Consider the following 26,160-nt stretch of genomic DNA (forward strand, 5'->3'; position numbering starts at 1 on the left):
GCCCTTGGATCTTTGTTGGTTTTGCAAGAGAAATGTAAAAGTACCTGAATCCCCTGTCACTTGGAATTTGCATACATTGCTAGTTAACCAAATGTACTACTATATCCAAAGAATTACCATGACAAATGTCAAATAATATAATGACTCTCTGTACTGTAATTCTGTTTTTGGTGCCTAGTACTTTGCTTTTATTCTACACAATTGTCTATAAGTAGAGTAGAATACAGCTTAAACAAATAGCTTGAGGAATGTAACTTTAGACCTAAACTTCTCCCAAGGGAGTTAATCCCAAGGGATAAGTAATTTAACTTATTCATACATGCAACCTATTTTTTTTTGTATCTTAAAATTGGCATGTTTAAAAGATGTCTTTGATATGATACAACTGAGCTGAAAAACCTACAATTTGTTTTTTTAGATTGACAATTTGACACAAAAATATGACTTAAAGCCATTCTTAGTGGATGGCTTGTCATTTATTTTGAATTTCTTGACTTGAATAGGTTTGCGCCACCACTAAACATTACAAAGCTTTATGTTATAATATCTCATAATTCTAGTATACAATTTGTCTAAAGCAAATTTGAAAAAGAGTCCCCCCCCCCAAAAAAAATGGCAAATATCCTATATAATAAAACCCTAAAATGCAAATCGAACAAATGGCGGAATGACCTGTGGAATGACTGGTCGCTATGACACACACTGACCACCAGGGGGCAGACGCTCAATGCAGGAGCTGCCCCTAGCCCACAGGCCCTGACCGACAGTGGCAGCAGGGGGCGGGGCCGGCGAGCTGGTGGCACCAGGCCGCCAGCCAAAGTGGGTGCAAGTGGGCGCCCCGATTGCCCCTCTAGTCACCCCACAGATCAGCCCTGATCACTGGCCAGGCCTAGGGACCCTACCCATGCATGAATTTCGTGCACTGGGCCTCTACTCTAGATGTATAATAGCTTAAGCAACTGTTTGACCGTTTGACTGTTCGACTGGTAGCTGTGATGCACACTGACCACCAGGGGGAAGATGCTCAATGCACAGGCATGGAAACATGGAACAGACTGATGAATCTCAGAGGGAATAGGGGAGGGGGAAGGTGGGAAGATATTAACCAAAGATTTTATATGCATACTAGAGGCCTGGTGCATGGATTCATGCACCAGTGGGGTCCCTTGGCCTGGCCTATAGGAATTGGGCTGAAACTGGCCCAGTGCATGGATTCATGTACCAGTGGGTCCCTTGGCCTTGCCTGTGGGGATTAGGCTGAATCTGTGCACCATGCCTCTGATATCCCCCGAGGGGGTCCCGGATTGCAAGAGGGCACAGGCCAGGCTGAGGGACCCCACCAGTGCACGATTCCGTGCACCTGGCTTCTAGCATATAATAAGATAATATCAAGGGCACATGCTTTGTGAAAATACTGTGGCTGCACTAATTCTCATATAATGAGCCTTAAGAAATGCAATGATCTCATATTTGTCTTTTTGTTAAAACTGCGGAGGAGGTGGTTTAACAAGTGTTTTCACATCATGTGTGCTCTGTTAGATGCTAAAACAATTTTTTAAGAGGCATATTTAAAATAGAATGGTAGGTGCCCTGGGGAAACATTCACAGCTCTGTTTAAATATAAGTGAAATTTCACAGATGCTAGCCAAAATTTCTAAGTGTATGCTGTATGCTTGCTTTTGAAGACCTACTTGAAGAAAGATTTTTCATTTAAACAAAAAAAAAAAAAAAGAAAAAGAAAGATTTTTCAAGTATTTTTCCAAGACATTTTCAGTGATTATTTTATGCCATAGGTTTCTTCATTAGGAAAAAAATCATTCATTTTAATAAAGCAAAAACATCTGATTCCTAAATTTTTATAGCATAGTGAATTCTAAAACTACCTCCACCCACCTTTGGACCTCAGGTTCCCAGAATGGAACTAATCATTTATTTGGTTCTAAACACAGTTATCATTGGTCAGTGCATGACCAATCTCTTTCCCTTACTTTCTTCCATCTTTCCTCCCCCTCTTCCCTGCTTCTTTCCCTAATGGTAATAAAATGAACCCCTGCAAACCCATGGTGTAAAACAAAACCAGGATCTCCAGATTATCCTACATTTAATTGCCAGTCCCTTTTATCCCTTTCTCCCTGCCTCCACCTACTAGAGAAAACCATTATCTTGGATTCTGTATTAATCATTCAGTGTATTTATTTTTTATACTGTTTTATTGATTTGTATCAATTAATATTTATCACATTTGACTAAAAACTTTAGGATTCGCTGATAGTGTGTACTGTTAGCATTCTGTCTTAAACCTAGGATTTTTCACTTTATAGAAAACTGATATTCCAAAATATTTCAAAATTCTGCCTCTAAGTTAGTTGTCTAGACAACAGATCCATATCCCATGATATTAGTGATCACTAGATTTCAAGCTGTGTTCCCAAACTCAAGAGACATTGTTAATCTTTACTAATATTAATGACAGTTATCTAATTCCAGAGTTCTGGTTGTAGAGTATGTGCAAAGTACAATAAGAAGGTAGTAAAGATTAATCTTATATTTGAATCCTACTTAGGTTATTAACAAATACTCAACCTTGGTGAAATAATCCAACCTTTTAAAATACTCATTTGTTTTCACAGCAATTTAAAATATCAATACTTAACTCTTCCTTATTAATGAGTCTTGATTTCTCATGGGATCTTAAAAGCTACAGAATTTTAAGAGGTTATTTAGAGCCCCAAGTTAATAGATTTCTAGGCAGAAGTTTAGAGAATATGGGAAAAAAATAGGCCAGAGGATGTAGGATTTAAATAAGAATAGAAATACTTAAAGATTGTTATAGTAAAAAACCTTATTGGTGTATAGGTTGATAATTTACCAATTTTGTTCACTTGGGTTATATAATGATTCTCAGGGCCCTTTGTAGCAGAAAGCAAGTCATAGTGCTCTTTATTCAAATGATTTCATAAAACCTCAAAGTTTAAGGTAGTCTATGTACTATAAATCTTGGAATCATAAAATTTTATACCTGAAATATTTTAGATTTCTGGGCTGTGAAGTGCATTACCATATGATTTCTCACTAATCACAAATTCCCTGAACACAAAGTATTAGGTTTCAGGTTTATCTTGTATACCTTCCAAAATTCACAAGAATTTCACAAGTAAATGTGAATTAACTAAAAATTCTATGGCTTAGGGAAACTATTTTGCTCTGAGTAATTAAAAACAATCATTTAATGTTTGTCTGGAGTACTGTGGACAGAGTGATTTTTTTTCTATTGACAAAACTGTAAGAGTTTAAGTGTACATCATGGAGATTTGATATATATAGTGAAATATTTCCCCCATCTAGTTAATTAATACATCAACACCTCACATATATATTTTGTCCTTTTAATTTGTGCTTTATTTTTGTGAGAACTCTTGAGTTATATTCTCAGAAAACTTCAATTATACAACACAGTGTTATCAACCATAGTCAACATGTTTTACATTATATCTTCAGATAATATTTGCCCTTTAGCAGAAAGTTTGTACTCTTCGACCAACCTTTCCCTATTCCCTCGACCCCCAGCTCTTGGCAATCACTTTTGTACTCTTTTTTAATGAATTTGACTTTGTAAAAAAATTCCATTTATAAGTAATACCATGCATCTTGCTTATTTCACTTAGCTTAATGAATTTCCATCTGTCTTGTCACAAATATTAGGATTTCCTTTTTCTCATGGCTGAATAACATTCTGTGTGTGCATACAACACATTTTCTTTATTCATTCATTGACAGACACTAAGGTTAGTTCCATGTCTTGGCTATTGTGAATAATGCTGCAATAAACACAGGAGCACAATTATTTCTTCAATATTCTGTTTGCATTTCTTTTCAATATATACCCAGAAGTGGGATTACTGGATAATTTGGCAGTTTGATTTTTTGGAACTTTCCTACTCTTTTCTTGTAATGGCTGCACCAGTTTACATCCTCACCAGCAGAACGTAAAGGTTCCCTTCTCCCCACATCCTGCACCAAATTTGTTATCTCTTGACTTTTGGTATAGCCATTCTACCAGGTGTGACTTGATATCTCATTGTATTTTTTATTTGCATTTCTCTAATGATTAGTGATGGTAAGAACCTTTTCATATACCAGTGGGCCATTTGTATGTCTTCTTTGGAAAACTGCCTATGCAGTTTCTCTGCCCATTTTTTATTTTTAAAAATATGTTTTTATTGATTTTTTTTTGAGAGAGGGAAAGGGATAGAAAGATTGAAACATTGATGAGAGAGAAACATTGATCAGGGGCCTCATGCATGCCCCCCTACTGTGGATCAAGCCTGCAAACCAGGCATGTGCCCTGACTGGGAATCAAACTGGCGACCTCTTGGTTTATGGGTCGATGATCAACCACTGAGCTACACCAGCCAGTCTCTGCTCATTTTTTAATATGATATTTTTCTTTTGTTATTGAGTTGTATGAGCTCTTTATATATTTTGGTTATTAACCCCTGATCAGACATATGATTGGCAAGTATTTTATCTTATTTTATTTTGTAAATGGTTTCCTTTGCTGTGCAGAAGCATTTTTTTTTCCCAGAGATAGTAGAAAGGAGCAGGAGAGACAGAGAGAGAAAAACATTGATTGGTTGTCTCTCAGGTCCAGGGATATAGCCTGCAACCAAGGTACATGCCCATCAGTCTGGGGACTGATGCTCTATCCACTGAGCAAAGCCAGCTAGGGCTAGCTGTGCAGAGCATTTTAGATTGACATAGTCCCACTTGTATATTTTGCTTCTGTTGTTTTTTTTTGAGTGTCAAATTTTGAAAGTCATCTCCAAGATCATTGTCAAGGAGCATTTCCCTTGTGTTTTCTTCTAGGAGTTTTGTGGTTTCAGATCTTATGTTCAAAACTTTGATCCATTTTGAGTTGATTTTTGTGTGTGGTATGAGATGCTTTCACATACTATCTGTCAGGAAGCAACACATATTTGTAAGCTTATATTTTAAACTACAGGGAAAGGAGAATTTGAGGAAATGGGATGGTGTCAATTAGCTCTTCCTTCTTCCTTGAGAATTGGGATAAATTCAACCTAAATCCAGGATTCCTTTCAATATCTCTGAGGATTTGGTAAAGGAGGGGATCACATCTCATATTAGTAATTCCTGATTCTAAGGACTTTGCATTTCATCTCTTGCCATTGTTTATTTTTATCCGATCCAAATTAATTCTATATTAATATTTCATAAAACACCATTCCCATAAGGTGTGTAGTTGTTTTTAGGAGAATTTTAGTAATGATTTGGAAGCTATGGTTAGGGATTAGAAAATTAAAGAGTAAATACTTTTAAAATGAATAATGAACAACTTTCCAAAGAGAGTTTCAACAGCCTCCCTTCAGGATAAAATGCTCAACTCATCCTCAGTTCTATATTGTCTCCAGCCCCCTCCCTTATCTTCAGCTTCTTTTCTCATTCACACAGTCTACTGGCAGTTCCATTTGGTAGATTCCTGTTTGTTTATTATGCACACTAATTTATCCCTCTTTTTGTATTAGGCTTGTGTATCGAGACACATCCTGAATGTTCCATAAGGACAAGGCATTTTAAGATTTTTTTTTTCTATTGAAAAAGGTCATATTCCCTAAAAAGTCTATATCTTACTTATGATTTCCCCCATTTACATATAATAACAATGTCATTACTTATTTATTACATGCTAGCTATTGTTTTATTTTAGTGAATGTTAAAACTATTAAAATAATTTACTATGTTCTAACTTGGTTTTGTTTCCATAACACTATTTCCCCATAGTCTTATAAGTTCTGCTTCTGCAAATTGTTTTACCATGGGGATACTCAGAAATACGAGCCTCAGGTTGGAGAGATAATACTATAGTTAAAAAGAACTGAGAATGATTATTTATGCATCCACTTTTCAGTATGTACATCATCTGTTTTTAAAACAGCAAAACTATATTTTAATTTGCTTCTCTATTTTTAGATTCTTAGATAACCTTAGGCACGGCATTAATAGAGATGTAGGATGCAGAAGGGGGACCGTATTTCCATTAACTTAAATTAGGTGCCCTCCTCTTTAGAATCTGTAGTAAATTACCCTGAGAGTTCTTGTTACTTCACTTCTTATTAACTTAATTTTTTTAAAAAAGCATGATCCAGGTTTTAGATAGAGTTTATGACTTTCTGGATAATTACTTTTTTTGTAAGTGGATGGGAAATATATTGACCATGCTTTGTGCTTTAAGGATTATTTTATTCCTTAATTATCTTTTTTATAAAATAGGAAGGAGAGGTACCAATAAGCCACCCACATCTAATGTTTCTGCCATGAAAGGCAGAAAGCGCAGAAGAAAATGGGCTTTTTTTTTTTTTTTACTTGAGGTTAGAACAGTTTATCTTTCCACGTTAAATAGACAATGGTGAATGCTCCCAACACATCCATGACCAACCTTTTTTTAGTAATATTTCTTTGTTCTGATCTTCCTATTACTATGATAGGACATTTGGTGAGGTACACTCATTTCATGGAAGGACCTTGTTTTTGTTTTTTTTTTTCTTTTTAATTTATGAATTCAATATTAAACACACAATGTTTGATATTTTACTGCTATTTTAAAATGAGTAAAATAATACTGATTTTCTAAATCTTGAAAAAAAATCCAAGATGTTCTAAATTAAAATCACAGGAGGCAGACCGAGAGAGAGAGAGAAACAGCTAGCCTGTTAATAGTTGTGCATCAACTCAAGCAAAAGACTGCTCACATTCCTGTAAATCTGTTGGAATTTAGGATTAATTTCTAGGTGACTATTTCCATGAATAAAGCCGCAGTACACTAGGAGCCTCTGCTATTTATTTACACACAAACTTTCCAGTCTGCTGCCTACAGCTAACCCACAGAAGCAGACACTTGTTTCTTGGGGCCACTGCTGTGCCTGTCCCAGAACCAGCACTGCTTCACCTCCCATCCTATCCCCTTTGTCACTAGCTAATGTAAACCCTCTCGGAACAGCTCATCTTTCTCCCCCTTACTTGATATATAGAAACACTTGCCAGGCTCTGGGATGATGGACACGTTGTCTTTCCTACCTGGCCATGCTGCTGGTGTTTAGATGCCTTGCCCCAAGACTGGTCTTTTTTTATTTTATTTTATTTTGTGAGCAATGCCCTGATTAACCCTTTCTTTTAGAAAGACATTTAGCCTGGAAGTTAAAATTTTTTAATTAACTATCTCTATTGTAAGGCACTTAGGTGTTAATTGTCAAATTCAGTTACTTGACAAATGTTTATTAAGCTTATACTGAATATTAAGCAGGTACTTTGCTTGGAGACATAATTGAATTTAGCCTGTCTTCTAAATAATTGATACATATTGCTACTTTTAGTACCTCTGTGTCTCCTGTTTTTTTCTGGAAGTTTTTGTATTTTGGAGCATGCTCAGAATTTTTTCAAATCCGTATGAAGCTGTTGCAGTAAGGATTTCCCACCCTCCCACCCTTTGCAATAATGCTATGTTGTTTTCACTGGATATTTGTTATGTACTGGGCACTGTTTTATGTTCTTTAAATGTGCCTATTTCAAGTAATCCTGCCAACTTGTGAAGCAATACTATCTGCATCTTATTGTTGAGGGAAATGAAGAACAATGAGGGGAAATCAGTTGACCAATGTCACACAGCTAGTAAGCATTGGGATAGGAATTTACTTTGCAGGTTGGCTGACCTCAGAGCCTACACACTTAATCATTATGCTAAGGGAGAAATTTCATTTATGGGAGCATGCTCAGAGCAAGATGAAAATGATGAGTAATGACACTGTGCATAATAATAAAGAGGAGCAATCTTGACTCCAGCATTTACCAGCCCACGGGGCCACTATTGGTCCAGCCAGAAGAACTTAGAAGGTGGGAGGAAAATTATATTTATTAGCCCCTACCCACTTCTAAAAATGTTAAAAGCATTATAATTACACATTTATAAATTTCATCCAGATTCACTAATTGTTAGCATATTTCAAAATTTGAGTTCTTTCTTACGTCTCTCTCTTCCTTCATGTGTTTGGAATGTTTTGGCAGAATTAATTTGAAATTAAATTGCAGAGATGAGTACCCATCATCACCAAATCTTACAGCAGGCATCCCTTAAGAGCAAAGACTTTCTTGTACTTAGCCATAATTGTATCATCATCTCCAAGACTTAATATCAGGAAAATAGAAATAATGTTATCATATATACTGTCCCTATTCAAGTTTCTGTAATTATCACTATAGTAAGCTGTCTTTAATTTTTAGTTTGAGTGCAGTCTATTATGATCAAAGAATGTTGCTGTAAATCTCAACTTTTTGAAAATGTTAAAATGTACTGTATATGTAACTTACTACTGTCTGGTAGACTTTCTCTGGATATAGTAAAATAACCTATATTCAAGTAACAGCATTTTCTAAGCATACAGTAAATGTAGATTATAAATTGCCTTAGTTGTTTTCACCATGCTCTTCCTCCTTTGTCTACCAGATCTATCCAGATTTTAAAGAAGGATGACATATTGCAATCTACCATTAGAATTCTTTTCATATAAAGGTTTTTTAATTTTTTTCAAAAATTTTTGAGATTTTCAAACATACTTTAAATTAAAGAACATCGTGTAATAAATCTCCATGTACCCCTTTACCTATCTTTAATGATGATCAACATTTTATCACTCTTGCACATCTTTTTCCAGTTATTTTTTTATAAGTAGCATTTTAAAACCAATCTCATCATTTTAGCTGTAGCTACTTTAATATAAATGTCTAACAGTTAGGACATATGTGTGTTTTCATACATACGCATACACATATACATTTACACATAATAAAATGCTATTATTAAACTAACAGTGGTTGTTTAATATCATTTAATATCTAATCACTTTCCTGATTGTCTAAATGAATGCATTTATCTTGTCATTTTTTTTCAAATTATGACGCAAACGTGGTCTAAACATTGCATAAATATCATTTAGATTTTTTTTATGCCATTTACTTGTTGTACATCATTTTTTGCAATTTATTTGTGGAGTGTCCCACCTTCTATATTTGCCTGCAGACTTTCTCTTGATGATGTTTAAACCATTCCTCATCCACCTCAGATTTCTTTTTACTGATAACTGTATCTAGAGGTTTGGTTATATTTAGGCTTCACCTTGTTTTTCCGAGAATACTTCATTGGTGGACCATGCACTTGCTATTGCTTCACACTGGGAGGCATACCACATCTGGTGGTTCTGCTTTCAGAGAAGCTGTGATGGATCAGTGTGTTCTAGTTGTGTCAGTCTAACCATTCTTAATCAAGTTTCCCATCAACTTTCCACCTAATTGTTTTTTTTGGTGTGTGTTTTTTTACAGTTTGATGAGTTTTTTCTTTATTGATTAAGGTATTACATATGTGTTCTTATCCCCCTATTGCCTCCCCATCCCCCCCACTCATGCCCTCACCCCCCTGTTGTCTGTGTCCATTGGTTAGGCTTATATGCATGCATACAAGTCCTTTGGTTGATCTCTTCCCCCTTACCCTCACCCTCCCCTACCTTCCCTCTGAGGTTTGGCGGTCTGATCAATGCTTCTCTGTCTCTGGATCCATTCTTGTTCATCAGTTTATGTTGTTCATTATATTCCATAAATGATTGAGATCATGTGATATTTATCTTTCTCTGACTGGCTTATTTCGCTTAGCAAATGCTCTCCAGTTCCATCCATGCTGTTGCAAATGGTAAGAATTCCTACTTTTTTACCGCATCGTAATTGTTTTAAAATACATTAATGACCATTGCCTAGCTCCATTATTTCATTAAAGGTTGCAAAATGATGGTTTTCTAGCAAAAAGACAACTGAGATTCCTTTTACTGTTGAAGAAAATGCAGTAAATATTTTAAAAATAATTATCTGAGTATAAAAATAAGAATTTTCAACTATAGTGTCCATTTTGTCATTATTATTTATTAATAATCCAGTATATAAATTTAGGTTTTTATTCCCAACACTGCATTTTTCTTGAAGAAAAAAAATGCCAATTTTCAGATCCATACCACAAGTATAGCAAGAAAACGAACAACTTTATTCTCTGCTATGGTGATAAATGCACAAAGAAAGCTTTGACCAAGGACCACTGTGGTATGGATCACAATTAATACCATTTCTAGTAGTACTAGGCAAGCTTCACAAAGATATTTCCAAAATGAGGTAGTCAGTGTGACATTGATATATTCTGCCTCACATTTTAATATATGCTTTTGCATGTTTTCCTTCATGGTGTGAAACAGGAGTGTATTTTTCGTACTCTTAAACTCCTATTGTAAACTAAGCATAAGGAAGGCAATAGAAAGTAGGGTGCTGAGGGGATATAGCAACTTAGAAAGACCAGTAAAATCTTATTAATATCTTGATATTCTTATAAAAATTTATGGCCCAGCCGGTGTGGTTCAGTGGTTGAGCTTGGACCTATGAACCTGGAAGTTGCAGTTCGATTCCTGGTCGAGGCATATGCCCAGGTAGTGGGCTCAGCCCCAGGGGGCAGTTGTGGGGGAGAGGCATGCAGGAGGCAGCTGATCAATGAGTCTTTCTCATCATTGATGTTTCAGTCTCTCCCTCTCCCTTCCTCTCTGGAGTAAATAAAAATATATTTTAAAAATTATGAACAATAAATAAACCATAAAAACCTATACTGTGTCCGATTTTAACCTAAATAAGGCACATACACCCACTTATTTACAATTAAACACTTATTCAGGAAATAAATGCAATTCCTTGAAACTCAATGCTAGCTGCTTTTTAGTTGAGGTTTCAAAAATAAGTTGTTAACAACAATGTCTTTCCTAGCTGACTGTGTAATCCTTTCCTGCATCCGTTTTGCCTTTAATGACACTCTTCAAAAGCAGATCTTGTGAAATGCCATATGCTATCTGATTCTTAGAATGAGAAATAGTTTTACATTGCCAATTATTTGGCTTTCTTTCTGGTGGATGTCAGTCACAGACATGTGTATATTACTTTATGCAGTCCATCTCTGCTACTGAGGAGTTATTTTTAAACAATTGGCAAAATCAAATCTTATTTTAAATGTGCCAGGGGAGTTGGTTATTATTAGGGACCTTGTGATAAACACTTCTTTAAAGTGAAATATTCTAACTTATTTTCCAAGTTGTGGTTTTCCATACCGTTATTTAAAATTGGGTGCAAATATACCGGATGGAACTGTGAAGACAACGTTGTGTAGGACACGAAGAAGCAGAGGCTTGTTTAAAGAAGAAAGACAGCTGGCTTTCCCTCCAATGGCCTCGCATTACCTTGGTGATGGTACCATTTTCCAGAGCTTGACCTTGAAAATTGCAGGCTCAGAAATTTGAAGTTGTCAGCACTATAAGACTGGATCTCAGGAGCATTAACTATGTTCACAGAACTGTTGTAGTAAATCAGAATACCAACTTAATTATAGCTAGGGAGCAATACTGCTTTCATAGGAAGTAGAATATTTATGCAAACATGAGAAAAGCATTTTCTCCTTCAGAGTGAAGGACATTTGGAAATCTGATCCTTATCTTGATGTTATTTTGGTGCAGTTGGGCTCAGAATATGGCATGTTTTTTTCTGCCCTTCCTTCCCCTCAAACCTGAGAGACATTGCTAATTGGTCAACTGACCCATTCGACTCAAATCCAGCTTTAGAATCCTTTGCAACCCAGTAGTCTACGAAGCCAACTTATTTTATTGAGGTTGACACAGGATTTGGCAGCTGTTCTTAGACAAAATCTTTCTGCTCTCTGCCTCAATTTCCTTCTCTATAGAACTAATGAGTTGGACTATTTCCTTCTCCTCGTAGGTCCTTTTCTACTCTTCAAGTAACTGCTGCTTTGAGAAAAACACTTCAGTTTTGGCCTTAACTCTGACATCTTTAAAATGAGATTATACTGACTATTAAAAATACTTTCAGTTATATAATTCTTCATTTTATCTGAAACCATGTAATCCAAGGCCTTTGCCTACCCATGCCAATGATTAAGAAACTGAGACACCGGTAATTGCTAGTCACTGCCTTGTGTGTTCTCAAATATTGGTTGGTAGAGGAGTGCCACAATGAATAATGATGTCTGTTCAGGGAGCAGAATGTGGGAGTCATGACCATTCTTAATCTATAGATTGATTACTATCTCAAGTATTTGTTTTCCTAGAAAAGTCATTATTTGTCAAATCCAAGAGCAGAGAAAACTGAAGCAAATTTGAAGTCACATGTACTATTTTCTGTAAAAGTGTTTGTGAAATTAGGCATATTTCCATTATGTTGGCTAAATTCAGACAGAGCATAACTGTTCTGTGTTATCATATTTATTGTCCATATGTGTCTACTAGTAGCAAATGTCTTTCAGCTATGGAGCCTCTAGGGCATTATGAAATAACCACACTTCAATGATGAAAAAGATCTCTCGTAAGTGAAATGTGTTCTTTTTATAATTTAGGGCCTGTGCTTCTTTATTCACTGAAACAATTGCAAAGACTGTAGATCACAGTCCCCGGAGTGTCTGGTTAAGGGGAAAAATATAAAGTTCTGATTGGTGTTCAGGAGCAAGTCTTTTGACATAGATAATGGTTCAGTGTAGAGTGGTAAAGCATTCTTCATATCTTGGCTTTCTTTTTGTCACTTAGTTCTTTCCTTCCATTTCTTTTTCTTTTCTTTTTTTCCATTTGCTTTAAGGGGAATGTATTCATCAGCCATGTTCATTTCAAAGATATTAATCTTTTCTTTCTTCACTTAGACTTTCACTCTTGCTCAAGACAGATACCATATGTGATGAGAATGAATACTGCCATATTTACTTACTAATAAATGTCTGCATGGCCCATGAAGGATGCTTGCCCTGAAAAAGAACTTTCAGACTTCTCTGCTCAAAATGCAGCCAACCTCTGTCTGCTGCCTGACTGAGCTATGATTTTCATTTTGTATAATATGGGCAGAAAGCAATTTTAATTTCATATATAAATGTAAAACTTCAGCTTCCACTTGCTGTAATATGGACTCCATGATTTTATTTATTTATTATTTTTATCAGCAAAGCTTGCATCCTGTGAGCTTCTGTGATGAAAACCCACTGTCTGAAGGGAGTGACTCTATTAGGCATTGGGAAAGGGTGAAAATGGTCTGAGATAAATAAAAAAGCAATTACCTAAGCCTGGGAAAGAGATACTACACATTTATTCAGGAGGCATTTAACTTACTTGGGGCTCCATTCCAATGAACTGCCATTCACTTTTCTATCTCCCTAATACATGCCAATTCAATTGGGAAAGAACAGAATGATGTTTCACACCCTGGTAATAGGAGTCAGAAGTCTGAGGACTGGAGAAAGCTGCCATTAGGGCAAAGACAAAATCATGATGTCTCTCATTCTGCTCTTAGTGTTGGACAAAGCATTTGAAATTGCGACATAACCAATTGCAATGGCCACTAGGCAGATGGGCGGGAGCGAAGTGCAATGTCCACAAAGCTGCTGATTAATATGCTTATGGTTTAGAGGCTGGAACCAAAGTTCCTACTTCCAAGGCTTCTAACCAATATTCAGGGATTTAAAAAAAAAAAAAAGAAGAAGAAGAAGGAATCTGTGGATTCTTAAACAATTACCACTGCTTTCATTTCTCATTCTTCCATGACTCACTTCACATTTTTATTCTAGCTTATTTCCCTAATGTCTCTTTTCTTATATGTTTTGGCCCTGGATCACTCATTTCTTTTCCATAGTTCACTGATTAATAGAACTTTTTCAGTCCTATTGAACCATTTCTATAGGGGTGTCCATTTGTAAAGGAATGGAGAATATGGAGCAAATTGAGTGGGGAAAAAAAGAGTGAAGCTTTGCTGAAAAAGGTATTCCTACAGCAATAGGGTCTATCAGAATTTTGGACAGCCTAACAGATTCTATAATCATTTTTCAACCAAGACTTTTGAATTTAAGCTTCTCTTTTTCTCTAAATTCTCCTCTTCTTCTCTACATTCTCCTCTTCTTACAATTAATTCCCTCTGTGATTGCTGGGTATTGTCATTAATTCCTCTTTATCCCATGATAGTCCTCTCTCTCTCTGCCGTATTTCTCTTGCCATCCATCATACTAATCTTGGTGAATGAAGATTCAATTCCTTTGCCTTATATATGCGGGATGAATTTCTAGTTGTTACTGTACTTAACTAGGTTTTGTGTCCTCAGACTTCAAGTAGTATTTTCTGTGTGTACTTCTAGCTTCTCTCTTGTGTTTCTCATGATCAGTCATGATGTGGCAAATTACAGAGAAGCTTGATATTTTAAAATGTCCCCCTGCCCTTTCTTTTTCTGGGCATTGCAGTGTGTATCAACTGAAAAGTATTTGATAATTTATTGACACTACAAAGCTTTGTAGAAAAGAAAGTCACATTTCCCTGACTTTCTATGTTTGTTTGTTTTGTTTTGTCTTAAGAGCTTTTTTAAACGAATCCATTAAAGCTGCTCTAATGTTCATAATTGCGTAGTCTCTGCTTCTGTAAAAGAAATAAGGGCTGCCTTGACTCACCTCAGAGCTATCATTACAAAAGTGATGACAGTACTATGATCAGTGCCACTCTAATCTTAAATCAGTTCAATGACTATAGAGAGATCATTAGCAATGGGGAAATCTAGCAAATACTATGTTATTATTAAATTTATATCTTTTGGCTTGATGTGTGACTATTTGACCAGCAAAAAAGAAGAAATATAGCATATTCCTTCTATTAATTCTATAGGTTAGTGCAAAAGTACCCCCATGAACCTCTATTTGATAGCATGATTGTTAGAAGAAAGTTAATGCTTGGCCAATGTGGTTCAATGGTTGAGTGTTGACCCAGGAACCAAGAGGTCACCGATTTGATTCCTGTTCAGGGCTCATGCCCAGGTTGCAGGCCGGATCCCCAGTAGGAAGCGTGCAGGAGGCAGCTGATCAAGGATTCTCTCTCATCATTGATGTTTCTCTCTCTCCCTCTCCCTTCCTCTCTCTGTAAAATCAATAAAACACAATGTAAAAAAAAAAAGAAAGAAAATTAATAGTATGGTAGCTTCTGGGACTTTTGTATATCATGCCTAAATATGCCAAAAGGTGCAGTTACATGCCAGAACACTTGCTGTTTGGCTTCATCTGTCCAAACGGGCAACAGGTCAGATATGCTGTTTTCATTTTTATTTCTTCTTTGCAGTCTTGACTTTGAAGAAACCATGAAGTTAAATGGGATTTTTGAAACTGGATTATATTTTACATAACCTATTTTTTAAATTAGAATAGTGACCAAAATCAAATAAAATTATGGTGGGTTTATTATTTTTAAAAAGAAATAAAAGTTAGGAAAAATATAAAAAATACACAAAATCATTTATGATAGCTAAATGTATAATTAACAGTAAACTGTTTCTGAGAAAAGATTACATATTTTACATTTTATTTCTTAGAAACCTTGGAATATACCTTCTTGATAATCTTTTGAAGATTTGCTAGAATAAAAATTTCTAAACTCTCATTCTCTCAAATGTACAAGAAATTTTCAAGACCTTTCTCCTCGATCCCAGGACTATGATTACGTTATAAACTGAAAAAGGCTGCATAGTTTCAATGATGAGACAAGTTTACAACTTGTTCTTTATGATATGACCAGGGATTACTATACATTAGACACTGTACAGCAGAGGGTCCAAAGAGTATAGCCCATGTGTCAAATTGGGTCTACCATCTGATTTTGTATGGTCCCAGAGCTTAGAATGACTTTGTAATTTTTTAATGGTTGAAAAGAAATATTTAGAATATTTCATGACATGTGAATATGATTTGAAATTCAAATTTTAATGTCCAGAAGTAAAATTTTATTGGAATGAGTCATGCTCATTCATTTCTGTGTTGTCTATGGCTCCTTTTGTGCATTAACAAGAGTCTAGTAGTTGCAGTAGAGCCTGTATGGTTCACACAGTCTCAGATATTTACAACCTGGTCCCTCTCAGAAAAAGAAAAGATGCCAATCTCTGCTGTAGACACGAGAAGTCTTCTACATAAAAGGCTACATCAAAATTATGAATGACTTGAGTCATAATGTGGTATACCCATGCATCACATATACTTAGGCCATGAAAAGTAGCATGCTTTATGCTATAAGGGTGATACCTATCTAGTGTGCTCACTTCTGGGTAGTAAAACCTTATCTGTAGGAAGCCATTAGATATTCACCTAATCTACTTAGGTAGGATTCATGCATATGTAATTGAGAAAAATCATTGAACTTCTTCAAAGGTTTTATCACATCATCTGAAGAATAGGGAAATAAAAGTATTTACATCATAACATTTTCATTAAGAATAAATGAAATCTTACCTCTGTTTTGTACCATGTCTGGTAAATAGTAAATGCTCAAAACTTTATAATTACTCTGTTTTAAATTTTAGATAATTATAAGCACTTCAAAGGGACCTTTAACCTAAATTTATGAAGACAGCAAAAGGATTACATGAAAATTATCAAATCCATATGAAGGAATAATTGTTAGGTCTAGTTTTTATATAATTATCTTAATTTTGTACATATATATACATATATATACATATATATACATATATATATATACATATATATACATATATATACATACATATACATATATATATATATAATAGAGAAATGTGCTAATTAACCAGGACGCTGTAAAGGTCAACTGGACAGGAGGAGGTTGCGCAAGCAGCGTTGGGGGCGGGGCGGCAGGGGCCTCTGTGCGCCTGCGCTGGGGGAGGGCCTGATCAGCAGCGGCCATGGCTGCTTTAAGGGCCGGAGAGGGAGGCAGGGCCTGACCGGTGACAGGAGAGTGGGCAGCAGGGCGCGATTTTGAATCACACGCTGGGCTCCTAGTATTTGTATATGACTGTATATTACAGGACTGATTTTAACTTTTCATTTATTTTCATTTAGGGTTTGTTAGAAAAGGAAAAGAATACTTCATTTGGTCTCAATTTTTCTCTTTCTTCTTTCAGTATTTAATAAATCTTTGCCTGCTACTGTCATTTATTCTAGTTCCTCATTAATGAGAATAATAGCTACCAAAAATTCCCTTTCAGTGCCTTGGCCTCCAGTAATTCAACATTTTAATTTTAGGTATAGGGACCAATACTGCAATCTTTGCTATATGCTAAATTCTGTAATCTAATTACACAATTTTATTTTATCCTAAAATAAGCTCATAAAGTAGGTATTGTGGTCATCAATTTACAGGCGAAGTTCCTGAATTTAGACGGTTAACTAATTTTGCCTAAAATCAAGTGACTAGTGGGTGGCATCTAAGATCTATTTTATTCCAAAGACATATCTTTTAAACATTGTGCCGTTTTATATGTAAACCTCCAAAGGATTTTTTTCTTAAATTGTCTCTTCCCCCACCCATTTCATTATTTGAGTTATGGGTTTTCTGAAATTCATTATATGACTAAAAAATTGCTAAGCCCTTGTACGTTTCATGTTTTTCGTCCATTCAATTATTGATCTGAATGGCAAACCAGGATAATAGCAATATCAATATTAATATTAGCAATTACAATAAATACAATAACAATTTACACTTGCACATTAACTCCCCTACTTTACACGCTATGAGCCAGTATTCTTTCCTGCCTTCAGCATGGTCCCTGATCTTCCAAATCCCAGGACATATTGCATATGATACCTGCAAAGAATCACTGGAAAGACCAAAGGTTGGCTTTCTATAAAGGGAGGTTACAAACAAGCTTTTTATATTCTTGAAGAATTAAATACATTGCAACAGTAACTTTATGTTCCAGACTTAAATCCAAGTTGTTTGGGGCATGGAGCTTGGGTGTGAAAGGGTGGTGTTGGTGGTTTTGGATTACATGGGTAGTTTATCTCTTAACAAGAGTTGACCTGCATGGCATACTCTGGTGCTGGGGTTGTTGATCGATGCCACCTGTCTGTGCATTTATTTTCACCTTATATTGATGGTTGCTCTTGATTGATTAGGAGCTGAGTTAGGTGCTGGACAGATTTTACTCCATGATGGACTATGCTCTTCTCCGACTTTCCTATATTGAGCTTTCCAAGGTAACTTACTACCCATAGTTTCAGTGTGTTGTTGTGTGCAGAGAAAACATTCGAAGATTTTGATTGGCTGTTACAGGCTTGATGATTTTAAGTAGAGTATTAACTGTATGGAAGGGCTGGCTCTTGAATTAGCTAGTATTTCTTTCACTGGGAGATTGACATCTGAATATCATGAACTAAAATACTATAATGCCGGTCAAGAGCTCAGCAGTCAGACCTGAGACAAATGTGCTTCTCCTTAAAATCGAGAATGATTCACTATGTTAAGCCTCAAGGTTCTTTTCCCTTCCTGTTTATCATTCTTTATATATAAAAAAACAAACCCATGGTAGTTATTTAGCATTATAGCCAGACTTCCATATATACATTTAAGAAATAGGAATATATATTTTTATTATTTTAAGAGAGAAAGGGAGAGGGAAAGAGAGAGAGAAGCATCAATGATGAGAGGAAATCATTGATCGGTTGCCCCTTACACACCCTCTGCTGGGGATTGAGCCCAAAACCCAGGCATGTACCCTGACCAGGAATAGAACCATGACCTCCTGGTTCATAGGTTGACACTCAAGCATTGAGCCACACCAGCTGGGCAATTTGAATAACTTTTTGTTTTATTTTAGAAAAATCAGTCCATGTAGAGTCAATCAGTTGCTTTTGTGTCAAAATTCTAAAAGGGAACATTGCTATTTATAATCCTCACAATTTTTTTTTATTTGGTGCCTGGTTTTATTGTTTCACCTTGTTTTTTCACTACCTATTTGTTTGTTTTTTTAATCCTCACCTGGGGATATGTTTTTATTGATTTTAGAGAGAGAGGAAGTGGGGAGAGAAGGAGAGAGAGAAAGAGAAACACTAATTGGTAGCCTCCCATACGCACCCTGACCCTGACCTGGGATCGAATCTGCAACCCAGTTATGTGCCCTGACCCTGACTGGGGACCAAACCTGCAACCTTTTGGTGTCTGGCTCCAACCTACTGAGCCATGCAGCAGGGCCTCCTGTCTGTGTTTTTTCTTGAATCTCTCCTGATGAAAAAAACTGGTGTAGATGGTACCTGTGCAAGTTAACCCTTTAGGATCAGATGGAAGTCACTGTGATTTGTCCAGAGGGCCAAGTCGTCAATGAAAACAGCTGTTTCTCCATTGCTAATTTTCCCAAAAAGTTCATAATAACTCCCTTTTTAAGTGACGACTCTCCAAATACACAAACACATCCTGTATTTGGACAAGCTCAGTTTATTTATTTTTTTAATCTCAACTTAGAAAATCCCTTGGATTCTCTAACAAGTAGGATATTAATTAAAAATCACTAAAGTGCATTTTTCATTAATTGACATTCAAAGACATATATTCAGTAGCTTACCACTGTAAATTACTTATTTTTTGTACTTGGAAACCTTTAAGATCAAAGAGCTATAATATTGTTTTGTTTTCAGGAAAGAGAAATAAGACCTCCTGGTGTGCATAATGGTTAGAGCGTTGGCCTCTGAACTGAAGGGTCACTGGTTTGATTTCCGGTCAAGGCCAGGTACCTGGGTTGTAGGTATACTCCCTGGCTCTGGTCCGGGGTGCATACAGGAGGCAACCAATCTATGTCTCTCTCTCACATCAGTATTTCTCTCTCTCTCTTTCTCTCTCACCCTCCCTCCCTTCCACTGTCTCACAATGGAAAAAATATCCTCAAGGGGAGGATTAACAACAAAACAACAACAACAAAAGAAAGGGAAATGAGGGTGTGCATGTATCAGTTCTGTCCGTATGAGCACCATTTTGAAAAACATTGTTCTATTGAAATAAATGAAGATATATTAGATATACTTATTTGATGTTATCTGTTTTGTGTGATATATATTCTTCTTAATATATTTAAATCATATATTACTGAATACACAGAAACATTGGTTGAAGCCATAGCTGTTAAAGTCAGATTGCCAAGCTTTGAAGCCAAGACATTTACTTATCTAAGCCTCTGTCTTCTCATCACTTGCCTCTTGAGTAGTTATGATAAGTAAACGAGATAAACTATATAGATGCTTGTTAATGTTTTATTCTATATACAGATAAGCATTTGCTATCACATCTTACCTAATAATAGAGAAACATGTAAATTGACCGTACCTCCGCTACGCCCACAGCCAATCAGAGTGAGTATGCAAATTAACCCAACAAAGATGGAGGTTAATTTGCATGCATACCTGGGTCCTGGGAACCTCTGGGCAACCAGGTCACTCCCAGCAGGCCATCGGAGGGGCCGAGCCTGCAATTGGAGGGGCGGGGTGGGAGGGCTGCTTACCAAGCCTAAAGCCTGGGGCTTGGGAAGGGGCTGAGCCTGTGACCAAATGCATCCGGAAGTCAGCGCTGGGTTGCCCAGCTGCAGCCTGGCAACCCAACACTGACTGCTCAGGTGGCTGAGACCCAGAGAGTGAGTCAGGGTCTGATCTGCAGCCTTAGTGGAAGCTGTTGATCAGTGTACTTACCTCTCTCTTTCTCTCCCTCTTTCTTTCTGATCTTCGCCAGCAGCCAGGCTTTTCTTTCTCTCCTGGCCTCGGTGGGGTGCTGCTTTTAAGCCCCGCCTCTTTGATCAGGCCCAGAGATAGGCCTGGAGATGCTGACTGGCATAGGAACCAACCAATCAGAACCAAAAGTGGATGCTGTGGGGAGCCAATGGCTGCCTAGGAGGTGGAGCTTTTGATGCTGACTGGCATAGGAACCAACCAATGAGAACCAAATCTGGGTGCTGAGGGGAGCCAATGGCTGCCTAGGAGGTGGAGCTTTTGACGCTGGCATAGGAACCGACCAATCAGAACCAAATTGGCCAGCAGAGGAAGGCAGTTGGGGGCGACATCAGGCCTGCAGGAGAGGGCAGTTAGGGCTTATCAGGCTGGCAGGCAGAAGCAGTTAGGGGCAATCAGGCAGGCAGGTGAGTAGTTAGGAGCCAGTGTTCCCAGATTGTGAGATGTATGTCTGACTGCCGATTTAGGCCTGATCCTTGGGATCAGGCCTAAAATGGCAGTCAGACATCCCGCAAGGGGTGCCCGATTGGAGAGGGTGCAGACTGAGTTGAGGGAATCCCCCCTCTGTGCATGAATTTTGTGCACCGGGCCTCTAGTGTAATATAATTTGGATTCTACTTTTGAAATGCATGTCTGGCCCTCTGGGAGTATATGATCTAGTGGTCCTGTTATGGAAAACCAGAGAAGAACCAAGCAATACTTAGAGAGATGGAGTTACATTTATTATGTGTGGGTCTAGAGGAAAATGTCTCTCAAATTCTGGGCCCCAACATGCAGGAATTTTCCGTATTTATATGTTTTTACCTTCTTTGTCTCCCAAATGTGGGGTGTTTCTGGCCCCTTTTGCAAGTTCTTAAAGAGCCCTTATGTGCTGGGCCTTGAGACCTCAACCAAAGGCCTGGCTTGGTGCCAGCACTGATAATTTTGTCTGGGGAAGGTTTAATGGTCTCTCTGAAGTGGGAGTAGTCTTATTTTCCTTATTATTTAAGCAAGCAAGCATTTACAGGAGCCAAATAGCAGGGTTAAAATTTCCAACAGCAGTTTTCATATAAAATGGATGCTTCAGTCCTACGTCTCTATATTTATTTACAACTCAAGCCATGTATGGAGTTGATTGGCTATGGATGCTAAATGCGATGGTATAAGTCAGTGGTCGGCAAACTCATTAGTCATCAGAGCCAAATATCAACAGTACAACAATTGAAATTTCTTTTGAGAGCCACATTTTTTAAACTTAAACTTCTTCTAATGCCACTTCTTCAAAATAGACTCACCCAGGCCGTGGTATTTTGTGGAAGAGCCACACTCAAGGGGCCAAAGAGCCGCACGTGGCTCACGACCTGCGGTTTGCCGACCACGGGTATAAGTGAACACAAGAGAAAAGGCAATGAAGAATCTTTGTTCTCTGCAGCTATTGCTTCTGAAAACCGAAATGTAAAATCCATGGGTTAACTCGCCAGGTTAGCGTAGATCAGTCTGAAAATAGAGTGAAGACTCTGAATCAGGATGTAGCTTTGCTGAGGCCCTTTTAAAGTTTTCTCCACCTTCCACTGCTCTCAATTTGGCTTCCCAGCTCCTCTGACTTGTTCACAAGTTCTTCCATATGAGAGAAGTCCTCAGTGCTGATTGTGAATCACGTGGGCTGTTGCTACCCTTGTGAGGTTTTTGTTTTCTGGCACTTCTTGCTGGGGGCCGCTCTAGCGGATGTAGCTTCCTCACGTGGAGCTGCCTCTTTTAAGAAGTGTGATGTGCATCACCTACAGACAGGTGTCTCAGCTGGTTCGGTGAAAAGGCAAAGCGGTTTCATTTCTCAGCCTGAGGCCTCAGCTCTACAGCCAGCCCTACAAGCTCTCCCTTTAATGCTCTGAGATAACTTCCCAAGCACCAGATGGTTCTGGTAAGTCCGGGATGATGAGGAGGGTTCCCCGTTCACGGCAGCAGCCCTGCAAGAAGCTCTGGACTTGTTGGTGGGCTCTGTCCACAACAGGAAGGAGGGGAGAGTGGTGGTCACAGAGTACCTAGCAGCTGTGTGAGAAAAGCCTGATGTGTGTCTGCTTTTTCCGGTAACGGAGAAATAGCCAAATACTTGTGGGTGAAGGTCCTATTTCGTTACATAAATAACCTGTGGGTTTGGTTTTGTTTTACTATAAAGTGGCAGGGATTTGGGGCAAGTGATACAGAGGGGCACTGGTGAAGAGTGAGGTTGACTGCCCATATTGGGGTCAGAGAATGGGGATCTTATTTTCAAGAGTTAATGTTAGAAAATGGGCAAAAAAAATATTTCATAATCAGTCATTTGGAGCATTCTTTGAAAAAGAGAGCATCCATTACATAAAATCTCCTGAAGCATCAAAATATTTTATATGCTTGAAGTCCTGCAGATGGTACTTAGAAGTAAAAATACATTGTATTTATTTGCAAAATATCAGAGAGCACATTAGTAATTTGTTGGGGATGGCATATGTGTCCCACAACCTTGAAAATGACAAAGTAATCACTTCTGGGGTAGAGAGTCAAATGCAGTGTGGTCACTTCATTTATTTCTTTTTAATCATGCATGGGACAGAGAGAAATAGGGCTTGAGTTTACTCGGAAAGGACATTTAGGATTGCATTTCGATTTTGGCCTTTATGTTTACGAGCCAAGTTAAAGGTAACTTGGGGGAGAAACTTAATATTTTAAAACTAAAACTCTTTAGATGAAGTACCTAATTACTTGACTATCTGAATGTTATTTTTTCTGGCATACTTGGGGGATTTTATACTTTATGGCATGATAACCTCTCTGCTAGTTTCACACATCACAGCACTGTGGCTCCATCGTTTTGCCCAAGATAAAAGCTTTATCATAATCTCCCACTCCCTTTAATTCTCCTGTGGGTACAAAACACGGTTTCCTTCAAGATGGTTTTGGCAGTGTTCAGTCAATCTAAAGGAAACTCTCCTTCCTCCGACCTTCCATAACCCATTTCTACTGCCCAAACAGTGCCTGCCCTCTCAGTTTCATGTTTCCTTTACTCTGGTTTACTTTGGGTTTGGCAGAGTAATGAGGTAGGTGGTTTGTTTAAAAATAAGTTTCCAAGTTTTATCCTTAAACTACAAAGTCAGAACCCTTTGACATGGAATCCAGAAATCTGTAAGCTCCCCTGGTAACTCTTCTGCATAACATGTTTTAAGACTTCTTTATGCTACATGTCCAGATAATTTTGCTAAAACAAACAAACAAACAAAAAAAAAACCTTCATTGACCTGTTAGCAAAAACAAAACAAAACAAAAATAGTGTAGTTTTAAGGGCTTAATTTCTATAAAGATGAAGTTTCAGGAGAAAACAGTCATTCATTTTCTGTAACATCCTCCTACTTACCTAGCGTCTGATTTCTTACCTTAAACTTTGGATCAACTTGGTGCAAGTTGGGAGCATTGTGGAAGACACTGAGCATTCTGGTTGTAAAAGCTGTTGGACACCTTCTCAGCAGTGTTTCATGCACAGGTGTAACGGTCATCAATCTGGGGATGATTTGGGTGAGAACAAAGTGTTTTTAAATTGAGAAACTAAATATCTTGTCTTGGGTGGTGGTGGGGGGGGGGGGTTATATCATCATCTCTGTAACACTAAGTTAATTTCCAAGTAGCAAATATTAAAAATAGAAAGGTATATTTTTTGCCCCTCACTATGTAATTTTGGTAACACCAGGAATTAGTCTTCCTCAAGACACAAGTAGATTAGTTTCCTGCGAGCCTTTGTCCTGCCGTGTCTCCGGTACTGAAAAGTATCAGACTGTGGCTTCTGCCTCTCCCTCCCTTGCCCTAAAAATATGAGACGTTCTACCCCTGCAGATGTGGAACTGAAAGTAGTTCTACAGTTGGTAGCCTAGTTACTTATTTAATTGCAGCCTTCTGCTAGCCATTGCCAGCTCTGCATAACCAGCCAGTCCATAATATTGGTTTTTTGACATCCCTTGTCTTTGCGTAGGACTCTAGCTTTTCTTTGATCTAATTGACTTCATGTTCTCTGGCTGTGGACTTCCTGCAAAGCATTCATAGATTCTGTCTTTCTACCTCAAGTTCATTACTCAAGTGTGACTCAGTCAAACATGCTGTAGAAAACAGGACAGCATTTTGCCTAGCACCACTGATAGAAGGACCCTCCTATTTGGATCCTTCAGCCATATTAGAAGTCTTTGGGTGTGGAAACACTCAAATTTAATTTAAATTTAACGCTCACTTCACATATGCTATGAGATTCTGTAATGTGCCATGAGGGGCACCCTCAGTAGATCAGAAAGTCTACCTCTTTCCCCACTGGTCCTTGTCTCCACATTTGACATGGGTCCACCATTGAGTTTTCTTGTGGACAAGGGTTTTTTACTTTGTGTTTCCTCTTTGAAAATACTGAACTGTGGTAAAGAGGATCACCATTTATAGTTATAATGGGAAGATACAATATTTTAATGCTTTATTACAAACTATACTTAAATTTAATAACATGTAGCTATATTAAGATGTATTATTCCAGCTATAATTTAATACCTGCATTATAGATTTTCTATGATAATAAGCTGGGTTCCATTTATTTTATATGTTTTTAAAAAATTATAAATTTAAATCTCACAAAGTATTAAACATTTTCTTCTTTTTCATCTGGAACATTGCAAGCACTTACCTCAAGAACAGGTCTTCAGTGTTCTAAAAATTCTGGATTTTTCCACCAGCAACTTGTATTATGAGTAAATTCTAGTTACTGAGATTTATTTGTTTTGTATATAACATTTAAACTTCAAAGATAAATTTTAGATTTAAAATATTTAAAGTTTTAAAATATTTAGATAAAAATGTAATAGAATATAACTATCAATTCTAGTAATTTGTAGTAGTTATAAGGGATTCATTTTGTTCACTCTCAGCTATTCTTTCCAGTTACCATATAGTAATATCAACTTATCTTATTTTTTATTTATTGTGTAAATACTTGTTAATAACTAATATTTTCTAGGCACTTGGCTAGTTATTAGGACTATAAAGATAGATTTCCATGGTCCTTCCACTAAGAACATTGATTCCAATGGACAAAATTCTAAATCTTTAAAGGTCAAAGGAACATGGTTAAACTGAAGCATACAGCACTAGAACACTGATATTCAAAGACATCTAGTTTTATGTTTCTAATTAAATCATGAAATTCAGTAAGAATCATGAAATTCTTTTCTACTGGGTTCTTAAACCCACACATTGAGCCTAGTTGTCACAGTCTAACAATGAGATCAGTGGCCAAAATCCTGATTAAATTTCATCCATCGATTAACACTTGTCAAACATCAGCCACAATCTACCCATACCTTTATTTATATTTCTACTCTCATTTTAATGTTACTTTATTTTTGTTGCTCCTTTAGATATATAATCTGTAAAACAAACACACATGCTAGTAAATGTATATACATACATATGTACATATTCAAAGATCAATAAATGCTTGTGTATTGCTGTTACTTTATAGAGTCAACCCTGTATGACATAAATTCTGTCAAAATATG

The 26,160-nt window shown here is 37.1% G+C and overlaps 1 protein-coding gene across 28 annotated transcripts in view; it reads left to right on the forward strand.

The window, feature by feature from the left end:
• The window catches only part of PTPRD (protein tyrosine phosphatase receptor type D), a 2,215,209-nt gene that overhangs the window by 707,481 nt on the left and 1,481,568 nt on the right, over window positions 1–26,160 (forward strand). The window contains exon 1 of one of the 28 annotated variants that reach the window (XM_080668859.1): window positions 22,425–22,523. The exons of the other annotated variants lie outside the window; for them this stretch is intronic. The gene's annotated coding sequence lies outside the window, so the exon portion shown is untranslated. Of the gene's footprint in view, window positions 1–22,424; window positions 22,524–26,160 lie in introns of those variants that run through there. 28 annotated transcript variants of the gene reach the window in all.

Source organism: Plecotus auritus (assembly GCF_963455305.1).
Source record: "Plecotus auritus genome assembly, chromosome: 5".
NCBI classification, from domain to species: domain Eukaryota; kingdom Metazoa; phylum Chordata; class Mammalia; order Chiroptera; family Vespertilionidae; genus Plecotus; species Plecotus auritus.